Source organism: Taudactylus pleione, unplaced genomic scaffold (assembly GCF_031769625.1).
Source record: "Taudactylus pleione unplaced genomic scaffold, aTauple2 ptg000113l, whole genome shotgun sequence".
In the NCBI taxonomy this organism is placed as follows: Eukaryota; Metazoa; Chordata; class Amphibia; order Anura; family Myobatrachidae; genus Taudactylus; species Taudactylus pleione.
In genome coordinates, this window is record NW_028284515.1 from 8,420,046 (window position 1) to 8,434,833 (window position 14,788).

The window sequence follows — 14,788 nt, forward strand, 5'->3', positions numbered from 1 at the left end:
CAATTTAAATAACAATTGTTACGGCAACATTTGCATATAATTAAAATAATAAAAAACAAATTAAAAAAACAGAAAATTTGTTAAAAAAAAAAAAAGAGCTTGAGACATTGGTGACAAGAAATATGGGGACTGGACAAGAGGTGAAGGAAGAGATATCCAGGGCTACTTTCGTCATTTGGGCCGGCTCGGAGGAAGAGGAAAGCTATGGACAGCCGACTGGCGTGTAACACGCTGACTGGCCTGGACAGAGGCAGATGGGATTTCCTCTGGCCTAGGCATAGGGCTCTCCATACTTGCGGGGGTGGCTGTTGGGCTGCCAGAGGTGGTGGTCCTGGGAGGAAGGGAGTCTCGCTCCATCATGGCAGGTGGGTTGGCCTGCTCCTGGGTATTGGCCCAATGATCAAAGGCCCCAGCAATGGTCTCCAGGGCCACCGCCACCCTCACCAGAGTGGTCTCCATCCTCAAAAGAACAGATGTGTTCTCCTGAGTTTGGGAGACCAACCTGGTGAGGAGAGGAACTACTCAGTCCGATGGTTGCCCTGGAGTAGACTCCATAGGGTCCCCAGATGGAGTACTTGGATCCTCCCCTGCAGAGTCTCCATCTGTGCTGGACCCAGACCTGACCTCAGGAGCAAGCACTACCTCCTCTGAGTCTGGAAAAAAAAGAAAAAAAAAACATTTTTATTTTGTAAAAAAAAAAACCCCATACACGTTTTAGCTTTATACTTTTGGAGTCTTAAAAATATTTACATTCTTGCACATGTGGAGCGTTGAAGTCGGCCATGTCAGTGTCCATAGTGGACACGCCGACTATCTCCTCTTCCGTCACACATCCCTGAGCCAACGTCTCCAACCTCCTCCTCCTCTAGTGGTGGAATTAGGTTCCCAGCACCTACAACATTTTTAAAATTAGATAAAATAAAAAAGGTATATTTTTGGAAATATGAACTGTTCTTGTGTTGTTTAAAAAATGTGATTCGCACTTACCTGCCTCAGTTGGCCTCTGCTCACCATGCTCCTCACTTGACATTTTTCAAACCTGTGAGAGAGCATGAAGAATACTGCTTGTGCAGACTTTTTTATAGATGTGAGCGCATCCCTGGATTGGTTACCCGTGCATCCTTATTTGCCTAAGTACAAATGCACACCTTTCCTGCATTCCGTAATCACTGCGTGGGTTGGGCTAGATGTGAGCGCATCCCTGGATTGGATACCCATGCATCCTTATTTGCCTAAGTACAAATGCACACCTTTCCTGCATTCCGTAATCACTGCGTGGGGTTAGGCTAGATGTGAGCGCATCCCTGGATTGGTTACCCATGCATCCTTATTTGCCTAAGTACAAATGCACACCTTTCCTGCATTCCGTAATCACTGCGTGGGTTGGGCTAGATGTGAGCGCATCCCTGGATTGGTTACCCGTGCATCCTTATTTGCCTAAGTACAAATGCACACCTTTCCTGCATTCCGTAATCACTGCGTGGGTTGGGCTAGATGTGAGCGCATCCCTGGATTGGTTACCCATGCATCCTTATTTGCCTAAGTACAAATGCACACCTTTCCTGCATTCCGTAATCACTGCGTGGGGTTGGGCTAGATGTGAGTGCATCCCTGGATTGGTTACCCATGCATCCTTATTTGCCTAAGTACAAATGCACACCTTTCCTGCATTCCGTAATCACTGCGTGGGTTGGGCTAGATGTGAGCGCATCCCTGGATTGGATACCCGTGCATCCTTATTTGCCTAAGTACAAATGCACACCTTTCCTGCATTCCATAATCACTGCGTGGGGTTGGGCTAGATGTGAGCGCATCCCTGGATTGGTTACCCGTGCATCCTTATTTGCCTAAGTACAAATGCACACCTTTCCTGCATGATTCAATAATTGTGTTTTTTTTACTTTATTTAAGGCAAAGCCAAATGTTCCCTTACTTGTGGGTAGTAGTTGGAGTGATTTGTGGTGCAGGAAGGGATTGTTAGTGGTTACATTGTTTGGAGTTGTTTGAGTGTTGCTTGTGTGTGTTTTTGGAGTGTTGCTTGTGTGTGTTATTGGAGTGTTGCTTGTGTGTGTTGTTTGAGAGGTGCTTGTGTGTGTTTTTGGAGTGTTGCTTGTGTGTGTTTTTGAAGTGTTGCTTGTGTGTGTTGTTTGAGAGGTGCTTGTGTGTGTTGTTTGAGTGGTGCTTGTGTTTGTTGTTTGAGTGGTGCTTGTGTGTGTTGTTTGAGTGGTCTTTTTTTTTTTTGTCATTATGGGTGGTGGTTTTATTTAAAAAATTTTTTTGGGTGTTGGTTTTATTTTTATTTTTTTTGGGGTGTTGGTTTTATTTTTATTTATTTTGGGTGTTGGTTTTATTTTTATTTTTTTTTGGGTGTTGGTTTTATTTTTATTTTTTGTGGGGTGTTGGTTTTATTTTTATTTTTTTTTGGGTGGTGGGTTTTTTTTTTTTGGGTGGTGGTTTTATTTCTCTTTTTTTTGGTTGTTTTTTTTTTATTTTTGTTTTGGGTTGTGGTTTTATTTAGTTTTGTTTGGTGGTGGTTTTTTTTTTTAGATGGTGGTTTTAATTTTTATTTTTGTTTTGGGTGGTGTTTTTTTTGGGCCAATTTGTTTGGAGCATACATTTACGAAACCCGGTTACTTGTTGTGTTTGGGTGGCCGTGCTTTTGAAGGCTTAAAAAACCAACGTTATTAGAAGACTCAAGTAAGTGTGCCAGCCTACTGCATTTTTTGATTATTTTTATTTTGTTCTATAAACCAAAAAAAATTACATTATTGTTTAAAATTTTATCTGGATTTTTTAAATTTTTTAAGGTGTTTAACAGTCCAATTTGTACTTGAATCAGGTAAGTGTCTATTTATACAAACCTAAAAGTTTGTTTTTTTAAATGATGTAGTTTTTTGTGTCGTTTTTTTAACATTTAATAATGCATTTTTTTTAATTTTAGAAATGAAAATAATAAAATTACCCAAAATTAATATTGAAAAATGTAAAAGTTAAGGTTTGTTTTAACAATAATAGTAGTAATAGTGGTTTTTAATAAAACAAATAAAAAATTATTTTTCTTCCCTTAAAAAAACAACCGTACAACAAATACACCTGTAGGGATTTCTGAAGATGGCACTGCCCGACCCTGTAAGAATATGCACCATTATTATAAAGCTAAGTATTATTGAACAAATAATCAAAATCTATTCTCTAAAACCCTTTTTTTTAAATAAATTAACTTTACAGAGCGATGTTGGACAGCTAATAGTGGCCATGTTGCCCCCCACCAACCTTCCTCAGCCTCCTCCTGGGCGTAGGCATAGGAGACATGCAAGGGCCAAGACATATAGAACACGTGTCACCCTTTTTGGAATACCTGATGATGTGGTTGTAACCACTTATCGCCTGCCTCCAAATATTATCCTAGACACTCTTTCAATAATAAAGAATGATCTAGAAAGTCAGATTCACATTCCTAAAGCAATCTCACCACTTACACAGTTGTTGGCGGTGTTACATTTCTGCGCCTCAGGGTCTTTCCAAACCACTGTGGGGCTGGTGGGTGGCCTCTCCCAGCCCTCATTTTCACGGATCCTGAGGCGTGTGCTAGATGCATTCTTCAATCATATAGCACATTTTATTAGTATGCCTTTGGATACGGAAGCCCTTAATGTGGTAAAGCAGAAGTTTTTTGAAATTGCAGGCTTTCCACACGTCACAGGGGTAGTGGATGGCACTCACATAGCACTTCAGCCCCCTGCATGCAGGGAACAAATATATAGGAACCATAAACATTTACATTCCCTAAATGTAATGGTGCTATGTGATGCCTCCCTCCAGATCCTCTCCCTGAATGCCAAATTCCCAGGCTGCAGCCATGATGCGTACGTGATCCAGCATTCAGGGATTTGGCCAAAATTAAGCACACTGCAAGCTGGTGACGCGTGGCTTCTTGGTAAGTAAAAATCCAGTATGTAGCTATAGTAATAGAGTAAACATGTTTTCATGGTCAATTTATGTATCTTTTGGTGTCCCATTTCCATCAAGTGACAGTGGATATCCTTGCACGCCCTGGCTGCTGACTCCTTATTTGACTCCCACACCAGGGCCACAAACTCAATATAATGCCGCATTTACTGCCACCAGGCACGTGGTGGAGCGCTGTATCGGCCTTTTAAAAGGCCGGTTCCAGTGTCTCCATCACTCTGGTGGTGCACTCATGTACTCGCCGGAAATGGTTTCTCACATTGTGGTCCTGTGTGGGATTTTACACAACATTGCAATAAGGAGTCGAGTACCCATGCAGGCAGAAGATGCCTTGCCAGAGGATGGCCCCCCGGAGGAAGGTGTTGTGATGCTGTCGGGGGGGAGGGGCAGACGCGAATCTGTTGTTTCACATTTTTTTAGGTAAGAATATTTACCTGTTTTTTTTTTAACACTTAGTGCAAATGTATTTTAACGTGTACCTATTTTTTTTCTTTTCCCACCAACAAAATCACAACACTTTCCAAAACTGCAAAACTAATGGAACCCATTGGCAATACCCTGTATGTTTTTGGACAACTAACAAATTTAGCCCGGATATACCCCAACATGTTTAGTTATTTTGCCTTTTCTTTTATTAATTTGTATGTTTTCCATTCAAATATCTGTTTGTTTTTTTACTATTGTTGTTTATGTCTGACTAAGCCAGATGTTTTCTTTGGCAAAACCCTGAGGACATTTGTTATGTGTGATTCTGTGCTGAAATTCTTTTTACGAATAAAAGCCTGTTGGCAACATGTTTGTTATTTAAGAAATTTTTTCAATTAAATACAAATGGTTTGTGTTTGTTTTTATGAAAGACATTTTGAGGTGGATAATGTATGGTAACCCCTAAAAAAAAATTAAACAACATTACTGCAAATGTTCTTATGGTTTACAAATACATTTTTGCATTTCTTACACTATGGAAAGGCACCCAGCTTTGTTCACAAAGTATTTGAAATGCAGAATTACACCATTTAATTTGTTCAAAAAAAGAGGACAAATGTTTGGCCAACAAAAACTTTAATGTAATATAATAATTAGAAAAATGGACAAATATAAAAAAAAAAAACTAAAATTGCTCCAAACTCCTCACAATGCATTGGAGGCAGCAGTAGGCCTGCAATAAATGTCCACTTGTGGTTCGCAGCTCTTCCTTCATTTGCCCCAGGATGTGGGTTAGATCTGTGGACAGAAACATTTTTTTTTTTCCTTTAAAAACTTAATAAAAATTACCAACATTTTAACATTACACATTATTCAATGTATCAAAAAGTGGGTAAACACAATGATGTTAGGGTGTGTTTAAAATTTTCATCCAAACAAAGCCCTGTGCTGGTTCTTAATATACAGGGGCCCCCTACTCATTTTGGCCCCTGTATTTTTAGAACCAGAACAGGCTTTATAAAGCCCGGGGCTGGTTATGCTTTTGGGGAGGGGGTGCACGTCATTTTTTTTATTTAAAAACATTTAACATAAGTACACACAGAAACATGTATATATCTCATGGATATGTGCATGTTTCTGTGATAATCTGACCTGCTCAGGATGTACTCGCTAGCCTGAAGCAGGTCTATTATTTGGGGACTTTTGGTAATCTTTTTTTGCGAGTCTGAAACAGACACTCTATTACATTGGGCGAGTTGATTGTTTTCAATGTGAAAACATCTGGATGCGAGTTTGAGAATGGAGAGTTTTAGTAACTCTGAAAAATGTGAGTTTTAGTGAACAGACACCCTATTACATTGGAGAGTTGTGAAAAATTGCGAGTTTAGCACCAAACTCGCAATTTACCAAAATAGACTACCTATTACATTTGGCCCAATGTGTTTGTTTGCTATGGCAAACATCACTTTTCCTAATGAAGTTACATCTTAGTACATTTTAAACACAGTGTACACAACATTAACAAGGGTAGTCTGGTTCCTAGCACCTTGCCAAGTTGTGTGACATGTTTTTTAACATTCTAAAATACTAATCCAAATGTTATCATTTTTTAATTAAAATAAAAAACATTTTTAAAAGCCCAAAAGACCTACATTTTTGTGGTCCCCAATAAAAAAAAGGCCCAGGCACAAAACATAAGGTCGAAATTTGGAAAAACAGCATTACTGCGCAATGATTTTGACACCCATACTGAAATTACCAAAAAAAGGAGGAATACTTGGAAAGTATTGGAAGAGGGAGGGAGGGTTACTGGGGGAGTATGGTGGTGGGGAGGGAGGGCTGGGTTGAGCAGATGGGGAATGTGAGGGTGAGGGCTGCAGGTTGGCACCTGCATTACCGAGATTTCAGCATGCCCTTCTCTGTCTCCGCTGTGTTTCTAAAATTTAAAGATAAAAAAAATAAAAAAAGATTAGTTTTCAATTTCGGCTACACAATACAAGTACACTTTACACATTCAGGACAATAGGGACAACATACAGGAGGGTTTTTTAACATTGACTAATAGAATTGGAAAAGGAACATACATTTTTAACAGTCCACTAATTATTACATTTATACAAACGCACACTTACGTCTGCGTAGTCGCGCCCGCAAATTCCCCAAAAGGACAGGCGACCGGCGGCGCAGGTCTGACCAGCGCCTCTCTAATTGCGCTATATTGCGCCTGTATCCCGCACTTCTAAGGGCTCACCTCACCTCCGCATAGGTCACCTGCTTTATGCGGTTGGAAATGGGCGCTGTGCGGACGTAATCCACCTGTAAATTATCTGCACCAGGATCAGCAGTTCCCGACGGGTAAAGGCCGCGGCTGTCATGATGGCAATGGCCGATTTTTCAGAAAACATGAAATATACACGGGCTAAAAAAAAGATGATTGGCTAAAATATTTACTCAGTTTCCAAAAAAAAACACTATTGGCCAATCCTTTAATCATGGCCCGAAAAATAAGGTCACATTTGATTGGCTACAACACGCAGTGTGCAATTGCAAACATAAGAGTGCAAATGATCCTAACGGAAAATGCACATGCATTTTTAAAGTTAACACACTTATCAACAGTACATTCACAGATAATAAATCTTACTTTGTTTTTTAAATTGTGTGAAAAAAAAAAAAACGAAGAAAACACCCACGAAATGAACAATAAAGTTTATTGACACATGATAAAAAAATAGTTTTAAAGAACAGCAAGAGTTAAACACTCTTAATTAGATAATTGACAACAAGCTCATAACAAGCTGATTGATAGTCCATGAAAACATGACATGTGACCATCAAAACAACACATACGTCTGCAAACATCAGAACATAATTAGCATACAGCGACTGACAGCGCCTGACTACGATTGTTTTGTTCGTACTATCAGATCAGTCGGTAGCTAGAGGAGGTGCAGCGCTAACGAATGGGCGTCACTTTGTTTACGACCGACCTGCCGTATGATCGGAATTTGCGGTCGTTGGCCGTACGACCGTGCGGCCGCTACGACCGACTCTGAATGAGGTCCTTAGTGTTACCCAGTAAACTTACAATATGAATGGATACTGTTAGATGATGGATGAGTTAATAATATAGTTAGCAATTTATTAAAACAAATACACACTGTAAAATAAAAAATGGTAACAGTTCATATGATCATATATGACAATAAAAGCAGGAGCTGTATAACAGGTAGCTTGATAATTGTAACTGCAAACAAATTACACTTTCCAATATTAATTAAGGTGATACTTAACAATCGGTGATGCAGGAAGCAGGTGATCATAGTTCAAACTGGATTAGCAGACAAGGATTAAGGATACCAGCAGTACAGAGTATTCACCAGGTATTCATGTCAGCTAGTTTACACCAAGGCATGAAGCTATAACTGACAAAGAGGTGAATGCCTGGCTGCCTTTTAACACACACAGGGCCTGATTCAGACCTGGTCGCAAGCGCTGAGCGCTCGCAACCAGGTCGATGTTTGCCCACTGGGCATGCGCATGACGGAGCCGGCTCCATCGTGCGCATGTAGGAGACCTGGCTAGCGATGGGTGCTCCGTCGCTCCGGGTCTCGCACCAAAGGGGGCGAGCTGTCAATGGTGATTGACAGCTCGCCCCGTTTGGTAGGCGGGCAGGGGGGGTGGCTGGCCAAATGGAGGTGTTCCCAAAGGAATGCCTACAGTTTGGGGGCGGCCCCACTGACATCACCAGTGATCTCAGTGGGAGAGCTTCCAGCTCTATTAGAGCCAGAAGCTCTCTGGGGCTTGCGTCCATGAGACCCTACCACAAGGGTCTCGTCGCAAGTCCGATGGTCACGATGGTCTTGACCATCGCGACCATCAACCTGGCTGCTTGCAATAGCTGTGCGAGCGGCCAGGAGGCCGAACAAAAAAAAACAAAAACGCCCTGATTCAGAGCGAGCGCTCATTCAGAGCGTCCGTCTCTGAATCAGGCCCACAGACCGATCACCAAACATTCATACCCCTTTTACACCAGAGCTAAAACCCGGGTTATTGCAGGGTTAAACCGGGTAGCTCCTTGGTGTAAAAGGGGAGAGGGTTGGAACGCCAGGTCCAGTGACCCGGCAATCCAACCAAGGTATCTTGCAGGGTTTAACATGGGAGTAACCCATGAAACCCTTAAGTGTGAACGGTGCACTCTGGGTCATGATGACCTGGAGCGTGCCACATGCCGGCCGATTGGTTTGGCTTCAGTGGAGCTTGGAGATGACATTATCTCCAAGCGTCCACTTCAACGCTGGAAAAGCCGGGTCTATGCAGACCCGACTCTGGTGTGAACAGCGCCGACTCGGGAATGTCCTGGGTCGGTGTCGGCTAAATTCCGGGTCTGATCCGGATTGGAACCCTGTTCCAACTCCGGGTTAGACCCAGAATATAGGTATAAAAGGGTATAATTAGGATCAACCCCCTGCAAGTAAAATAAGTTACAGGTGAGGTACTGCACATAGGAGAGCAACTAATGAGTGTTCCAGCAATTAAACACCAGCTGCAGACATTCCTGTGAGCTCTGATCACATACACTAGCGTCCTGGTCTCCTATCAATAACTGGGAGCAACATGCAAAGTGGCTACTGATGTTGGCGTTCAGATCTCCTAGCAACCAGCAGGACCTGAGGAGGTAGTGAATTACTGCACTGGCCTCTGCGGCTCCTAACAACAAGGCACTATTAATAATGGTTTAGCCTCATCTGTGATTCATTATGTCATTGGGAAGATTGCTGTTAGCACTTCCCTGTTATGTTCTTAAATGTTGCTATATGTCATTGTTATATTGTTCAAGTATCAATTAACAATATAATGCTGTTTAATTATGGGCATATACACTGAAAGAACAGTAACCACTCTGGGAGATCTTTGTTAAAAAGAAAATTTTGCATATTTGCCAGCCAAAAACACTTTTATTGCACTTTGTGGTGTGACAACATGGACCGGTAGCCCTGTTAGCCTGTAACTCCCACTGACCCCAAAACAATTCTAAAAGTTAATTGTAGGAGTACATCACTATTCATTGTTATAATCCAGGACTAAAGCTCTCTTGTTGAAAAAATTCAGTGGCTACATTGTATGACAGTAAAATTTGCATACTTTGGAGAGCTACATTCTGCATCTTGAGGTATGTAAGGCAGTAAGTGGGCACTAGCCCAACTCTTGAAAGTAACAGCTACCAGGCAAGACATTGGATGTGTGCCCCCCCCACTCTACACATTGAGCCACATCATAGGTACCAGAGAAAGCGTAAAAGTTGGTGTTCAAGAGCCAGCATAAGAAAACACTGTCTGAGGCTTCTCAATCATCTGCATATGCACCATATTTCATAATTTCACCTGAAAATGACTGCTGCCAGCAGGGATAGGGGGTCCACTACATAGAGGGCGATCCTGCTGCACACAGCCCACAGACATTAATACACCCATGAGAATAGAGAATACTACATGTGCATGATTTAATCATTTAAAAATGCCAAGAAGCTGTCCTTGAACAGGAGTGTCAGGACTGCGACTATTTCAGTACATAAAGATAGACTACTTTTGCCAAAGTTCCATTGTGGTCATTGGAGGAGCTATCCTGCTTGCTGGCATGCTTCTCATTCAGGGGATAGAGAATTAAAGTGATCATCTGTTTCCCAGGTGTTGTCAGGTTGTGGGATTCCTAGATTGCTCATTATTTCAAACCTGATTCCATTTGGGTCACATGTTCTGAAACTTCCTATGGATCACAGACCTCTAGTATAAAGCCTGTTACTAACTGTGTCTCAGTGTCTGTGCAACGTTGCTTTCAAGACTTTTCTTGGACTCCTGCCAGAACCCCGCTCCGAACCCTAGCCACACTACTGGGCCCAACCCCGCTACAATCTTCTCCGCATCACGGTGCTCAACCCCGCTACAATCTTCTCCGCATCTCGGGGCTCAACCCCGCTACAATCTTCTCTGCATCTCAGGGGTCAACCCTGCTACAATCTTCTCTGAATCCTGGGGCTCAACCCCGCTACAATCTTCTCCGCATCCCGGGCTCAACCCCGCTAAAATCTTCTCTGCATCCCGGGGCTCAACCCCGCTACAATCTACTCCGCATCACGGGGCTCAACCCCGCTACAATCCTCTCTGCATCACGGGGCTCAACCCCGCTCCGAACTCTAGCCACACCGCAGGGCTCAACCCTGTCCTGGAATCTCATCGTCTTACAGGGCTTAACCCTGCTCTGACTTCACTACTCGACAAGGCTCAAGTTTGCTTCATCTTTCACTGCACCGCAGCGCTCGGTCCTGTCCCAAAACTATGTTATTCTGCAGGGCCCGCTCTGTTCCAGATTTCCATTACTACAGGGTTTCCATCCTGGCAAAGGTCCTTAATATCTTCCTGAGGTGTTAGCCTTATTCTGGACTCAGGGTTCCCTAACACGTAAGTTCTTATATGCTAAAGACTGCTTATATATATATATATATTAGGGGATTCTCTCCTATACATATTATTGCATATGTGAACCTCTGTGCTGTATGAGACTTTATTTGAGACCTTGCTGTTTATAATTCTTATGTGAATAAATTCTATTTTACTTTTATCCTGTGCTACTGAGTTTCATGGGAAGGTCATTCCTAAGACCACCCCAGTTTATTGTGCCTAGTAGGCCTGCCTCCCTCCTGGAGTCTCAAGTGTCAGCAGCCATGACAAGGAGTGTTATATGCATAGGGGTTTATGTATCAAGCAGTTAAAAGCATGGATAATTTGACCAGTGGAGAAGTTGCCCATACCAACCAATCAGCTCCTACCTATTATTTAATAGACTGTACTTGATAAGTGCTACTTCAAAGCTGACTGATTGATATGGGCAATTTCTCCACTGGTTCAGTTCTCCACACTTTTCACTGCTTGATACAGCTCTGCATAAACCCCTTAATTTCTAAACTCTGTCATTAGAAGTAGGTATATATGCTTGGTATATTGCATAGGATGTAACCCTTTAAAGCTTTATAGTTAGAAGATGCTACACAATTGTTCTTTCTCATTACTTTCCATTTGGTTACAAATAATCATGTGTTATCACTTATCCAGGGGCCCATTCTTGATATGATCCTCTTAGGGCTGTCCTAACAGTTACTCTATATTGAGGTTTCATATTATTTTATTAAACAATTTTAGAAAAAACATACTAAAAATTACATAGTACATGGGTGATCATACAGATAAGTTTACTACTTTCCAAATATACATAATCAATAACCACCCGGTGCACACTCAGACTATCCCTGTGCCCCCAAAAAGTGGGCATAGCCTAAAATAAAGGGGCATGGCCTTCTGGGTTGTCCTGATGACTTCACTCTGGGGGCAGCTTAGCATCGTCAGAGATGCTGGGCTGCCCCCAGAGACTCGGCTGTCAGCACTGTTGGCTCCTCTTCTATGACAGGAGCCTGGTGCTGCAGGAGAACGTCACACTGCAGCACCCGGCTCCTATCACTGCAGATAAGCTGGCATTTTCTGAGGGTTACACACCAGGTGTGGCCCGTACCCCTCTCATGAAGCCACTGAAGATAGAGTGCACTAGCCACATGGATATGACAGGCAGATCAGTGCTTGCAACAGTCCTCATGCAGAATGTTGCAGGACATATAGAGGTTCTAGAGTTCACGCAACATCAGCTGGCTCTGTGTCTACAAGAACATTCTGCTTGTCAGGACAATTTCTGCTTCATACCGTATCCTCTCCAGTCTTGATGATGGGAAAAGGCCAGATAAAGTGAGGTGCTGATTTCACTGATGGTGTCCGCATTCTGAGATTGTGTGTTGATAACCAGACCTTGTCTCCGACCTAGAGTTTAGTAATACACAAGATTGCAGACCTCAAGAATTTAGCAGAAACACAGATAGGTTACAAACTAAAGACTTTAAGATCCGATAATGGAGGAGAGTATCAAAACAAAAAGTTTTTTTGACTTCATTGAGAAAATATAGGATCAAGTATCAGCTAACTATGGCGTATACACATGCTGTGATATGGTATAAACTGCAGTGTCCGGTATAATATCCAGTATAGGTGAGAGGTGTATATTACCCTTTTAGTGGATCTTCTTTTTAGCAAGGTGTCCTCGCAAATAAATTATTGCTGGGTGTAGATAATAGACCTCCAGGGTAGATGTCACCAATGGAGCTGGTCCAGAGCATAAGACAGGCACAATAGTATAAGTAGGCTGGGGAGTCCCAATAGTAAGATGAATTCAGATAAGCTACACCCAGCAGGAATTCATTCCACTAGGGGGAGGTTAGGTTCAGGTACAAGGGAGCGAGAGTTAGGGTTAGGGTAGGGAGAGTTGGGTTAGGATTCCGACCGACAAGTACCGGTATTCTAACCATGTCAGGATGCCGGGGTCGGGATTCTGACCGCTGGGATCCCAAGCACCGGCATCCCATACCCAACCCTAAGCCACAATAACATCACATGTCTATATGCATGATATGATTTGGGCCATATAATCACTTCCAGGACTCCTTGTTCTTCTTTACACTGAAGATAGCTCTTAATGACATTGGCTGTTTGTTTGGGGTCATTGTCCTGCTGCAGAATAAATTTGGAGCCAATCAGACGCCTCCCTGATGGTATCAAATGATGCGTAAGTACCTGTCTGTATTTCTCAGCATTAAGGACACCATTAATCCTGACAAAATCCCCATCTCCATTTGTTGGAATGTAGCCACAAACTTGTAAGGAACCTCCACCATTATTATTATTATTACATTTTATTTATAGGGCGCCACAAGAGGTCCGCAGTGCCGTACATACAGTAAAGGGTACACAGAACATTACATTACAATACAGTAACCAACTTATAAAGAGTGCGCAAGTAACAATTAGCAACACAATTCTCCATACACAATACAGCTGGGAAGGTAAGGCTGTCATAGAAGTGCTAGAGAAGAAGGCTGTGAGACAGTGGGGAGGAGGACCCTGCTCCTAGGAGCTTACAATCTAGAGGAATGCTTCACTATTGCCAGCAGACACTCATTATTGTACTGCCCTTCGGCGAACAAACTGCCTTCTGATACAGCCAAATATTTCACATTTTGACTAATCAGTCCAGAGCACCTGCTGCTATTTTTCTAGACCCCAGTTCTTATGTTTTCATGTATAGTTGAGTCGCTTGGCCTTGTTTCCACATCCAAGGTATGTTTTTTTTGTCCGCAATTCTTCCATGAAGACCACTTCTGGCCAGACTTCTCAGAACAGTAGATGGGTGTACCTGGGACCCACTGGTTTCTGCCAGTTCTGAGCTGATGGCACTGCTGAACATCTTCCGATTTCGACTATGCACTATGTTTCCTTGGCTGACCACTGCGTCTATGGTCCTCAACGTTGCCTGTTTCTTTGTGCTTCTTCAAAAGAGCTTGAACAGCAGATCTTGAAACCCCAGCCTGCTTTGAAATCTTTACCTGGGAGAGACCTTGCTGATGCAGTATAACTACCTTGTGTCTTGCTGCTGTGCTCTGTCTTGTCATGGTGTATGACCTGTGACATGAAACTGTCTTCCACAACCTCACCTTTGTAGCAGAGTTAGGCCAGTTTTAAGCCTCGTACACAGCTGTTTCTGTTTCAGTTAATGACTGTGTTTCAACCTACATATGAAAATGATGATCATTATCACTGTTTGGTATGATTGGTTAATCATACATTGGTTAATCATATACCTGACTATAATCCTACAGATTTCCTGACTTTGTGCAAGTGTACCTAGAAGAATTGATGCTGTTTAGAAGGCAAAGAGTGGTCACACCAAACATTGATTTGATTTAGATTTATCTTCTGTTCATTCACTTTGTATTTTGCTAATAGATAAAAATAAACTATTAACATTTCTATTTTTTAAATTCACCAATATAAATTTACCACATATAGTGAAATCCAATTAGCCGTGAAAAGCCGCGTTTTGGCGAAAAGTGTTCGCAGGTACGAACTTTTCAAACAAAAAATGTCTATTGTGCAATCCTATTGCCGAAGTTTTCGCATGTGCGAATTTTTCATAGACAAAAAACAGTGAACTGTTTTCACCATCTCAGAGCAGGTGAGAAAATTCAAATTGTAAAGGGCGACGGAATTTGCTGCGCTATATAAGAAACTGTAAATAAATAAATAAATAAAATGTGTAAAATTCCTATTTTTGATTAAAAATGTGGAGACCCCTTGGACACCCCCCTAATGACAAATTAACGAAAATTATGTCATTTTTGGAGATAAAAAAAATTAAATTGTTGTAAAATGGGTTTAAAGTAGTGGGTCTGGTATTCTGGTATTCTGTATGGATGGGACATGTGTTTTAAACATTGCAGGTGGCTGCACCATTTTTTAAA